Genomic DNA, 3,654 nt, shown 5'->3' with positions numbered 1-3,654 from the left:
TCCAGCCGAATGCAGCCGACAATTGCTGAGTTTAGCCAATTACAGCCAAATTTAGCCGAGCAGCTGTGATCCTTGAGGTGAGTGTGCATCATTGCCAGTTTGGGATTGAGTGAAATGCACTAAGGAAACCAGCTTTGGGGAGGGAGGCAGGGAAATCCTCTCTTAACATTTACCAATGCTTCCGTCAAACTCATCACGGCAGGACAGCATGAAGACTGAAAGTGTAAGAAGATGTGGAGGGAAACAGAGAATCTGACAGGAGCATTGAACGCACAAGTGCACGAATTTTGCTTTTAGGTTGGATGTAAACTCAGAAGTTGTAAGGAATTTGGGAATGAGAAGGGACATTTCAGAAGGAGAAGAAGGAGAAGTTGTTGTTGTTACAGTCCTGGCAAAAGCTTTTGTTCTAGCTAATAAAAGAAGTTAGTTTAAAATAAAAAAAAAAAGAAAGTGTTTTTTTTTTATTCGCTATTATATTCATTAGTGGTATATGGTGTGTTTTATTTCTTGGTGTTATTAACTCTGTGTAAATTGTTTTTTGAATGAAGCTAACTTTGGATGGGTTGGTTTGTAATATTCATTGGTGGTATATGGTGTGTTGTTTTTCTTGGTGTATTTCTTGGTGTTATTAACTCTGTGTAAATTGTTTTTTGAGTGAAGCTAACTTTGGATGGGTTGGTTTGTATTTGAGGTAGGATTAATTTCAATAGGTTTCTTTCATAGACTTCTGATAGTTATTACTGGGATTTTAGTTTTGTTTACTGTATGTATAAACATACAGATTTGGTAGGGCCAGCTGGACTGCTGGAGTTTTGAGTGTGAATTTATTAAATGGCTTTTGTTAAACACAGAATAATTATGTAAGGTAACAGCAAATTACCCAATTACCCAATTTATCTAGCTATGTAGCCTTACCACAAAGTTTTATATCTTACCAGTTTTCTGTTCTTCTGCTCCAAGTAGTTGTTGCAAAAAAGAAAGCGCTGTTATTTTTCTGAAGAGCTTTCTTTTTAACAAGCCCTTTACTGCCCTTGAATCTGAGTCAGAGGAGCCAAACAGCTGCAGCTGCTCTGAGGGCTTTTATACCCGGTGGGATTTGCCCCCTCCCTTTTCCTGGGTGCCATGGGAATGAGAGGCAGGCACCATCAGTGGTATACTAACCCCAGCCTTGGGTGAGGGGCTTCATTCCCTCTCTGAGGCGTGCTGGGGTAGAGCTCTCCTTGTTGGAAAAGAAATGAAATTTAGCAAAATATTTAATTATAGTGAGTTGTGTGTGAACTAGTTTGTTAAAAAGTAGTTTTGTAGCCATTGAAAGTGTGTTGGGTTTTGTGTGTAACCTAGCAGGTAGTCTTAGGGATTTAATAAATAATTAAACTAGTGCAGGAAAGTAAGAATGCTAACCTGTCTGGAGGCAGCAAACAATGCTCTTAGAATAAGATAAGTAGAGGATTAATGATCTTGTTTGTGAACCAAGGAATGCATCACAAGGGGTCTGTGACCAGGCAAGGGGAACGGGGAACTGTTTCTTGGAGGCTAGGCAAGGGGAACGGGAAACTGTTTCTTGGAGACTTTGTTGTGAATCGCATGTATAAGAGGGAAGCATCCATACGTGAATTTGGGGGCTCGGACTTTGGGACGTGAGTCCCCCAGTTCCCCGGGCCCTTAATAAAGCACCCACAAAACTTATCCAAGTTTTGTGTCATTTATCAATCGGGCAACAGTTTTCGGGCGACCGCGGCAGGACTCCAAAGGCTGCTGGGGCGGTTCGCGTCCTGATCCACTCCAAGCCGGCACTGAGCACTTCTCGGGGAGACATCAGTCGTGCCCGACCCCCCCGCGCCTGTCGGACAACTGCCAAGGTAAGCCCGAAGGTGCTTTATATTGGAAAAAAGGTGATAATTGGATTTAGATTTGGTGGTTGGTAAAAAAGCCTAGGCTCCGGCCATAAGACATCTAAGGACGCAGGACCGGAACTCGCCTCCTGTTTGTTTTAGGGAAGGATGGCGAGAAGGTATATTGGTTTAAGGTATATTGGTTTATTGGGATTAATAGTGGAATTAAAGGTTGTAATATGATGTCTTTTAAAACTTTTAAAACCTTAGTGCAAGCCAATGGTAAAATACCTGGAAATACACCATTAGGTTGTATATTGAAACGGTGGAAAAGTGAGGGGTATTATCAAGAATTGGATAAAAGTAAAATGATAGATTATTGTAACCATTGGTAGCCTGAATATGAGATTGGGGAAGCGAGATGGCCGGTAAATGGTACACTGGAATTGGGGATAATGGAATCTTTGATGCAATTTTTAAGGAGAAATGAGAAATGGGATGAAATACCATATTTGGATTTGTTTTTCATTTTGTACCGGAAAGAGGAATGGCAAAAGGAGTGCGGTATCTTGGTTTTAGAAGTGAATGATGAAAGGGAGTGTGTGGGATGTAAAGAAAGAAAGGAGCGTAATTTGTATCCTTCAATCGAGGAAGATTTGTCCTATTGTATAGGACCCTCGAGGGTTCCGGTTGCTCCTAATGTGCCCCCTGCTCCCCCTGCAGATATAGCTATAAAAACGGGATCTAGTGAGAGTGATAGTGATGGTGGTGATGGTGAAAAGAATGAGAGTGTTAAAAGAACTCCATTAGCAGGGCGGACTCGCAAGGGAAGGAAGGGGCAGAAGGGGCCACAGTTAATTGCGCCGTTAAGGGAAGCTTTGGGACCACAGGGAGAAAGGATACTTATAAAGGTGCCTTTCTCCCCCGGGGATTTAGTAATATAGAAGCAATCAGCGGGGAGTTATCGGGAAGATCCTGAAAGGCTGGCAAGGGTGGTTAAAATGGTAATAAAGACTCAGAATCCAGACTAGAATGATTTACAGGTATTATTAGATACTATAATAGATTCCACGGAAAAAGAAATGGTTATTAGAGCCACTAGAGAAAAGGCTCGTGAGGAAATTCGGTTGAGACAACTAAATGAGACAGTTGATGAATTGGTACCAAGTGAGGAACCTAAGTGGGACCCAAACTCTACGGGAAGAATAAGGGCTGTAAAACGATATCAGGAATTGTTGGTAGAAGGAATTAGGACAGGAATACCTAAGACTATGAACTGGTCTAAGTTGTATTCGGTCAAGCAGGACAAGAATGAGTCTCCGTCTGCCTTTTTAGAATGATTAAAAGACATGGCTCGGAAGTTTACTAATTTAGATGTAGAGGATCAATCAGGAGAACTTCAATTGGCATTGTTGTTTATGGGGCAATCACAAGAGGATATTAAGAAAAAGTTACAAAAGCTGGAAGGAGAGGATACTAGGAGTTTAGATAAAATGCTAGAGGTAGCGTGGAAAGTATACAACAACAGGGAAAAAGAAATTGCAAAAAGACAACAAGCTAGTATTCTGGCTGTAATGCAACAGACAGGGGCAAGAGGAAGACCCATTAGGGGTGGAGGTCGGGGAGGAGCTAATCGCGGACAAAGGGGGTTGGCAAGAGGTCGGGGAGGATTTGAGTTTGCACCTAACATGGGGAGGTTGGATCCAAACCAGTGTGCGTTTTGCCAACAATTGGGAAACCAGAAAAATGAATGCCTGGTTAGAGGAGGTATGGGCATAGGAAACATGGGAGTAAGGACAGGTCCAATAGAGAATGCTCCTGT

This window comes from Melospiza georgiana, chromosome 30 (assembly GCF_028018845.1).
Source record: "Melospiza georgiana isolate bMelGeo1 chromosome 30, bMelGeo1.pri, whole genome shotgun sequence".
NCBI classification, from domain to species: Eukaryota; Metazoa; Chordata; class Aves; order Passeriformes; family Passerellidae; genus Melospiza; species Melospiza georgiana.
Note: the sequence above shows the minus strand (reverse complement) of the source record.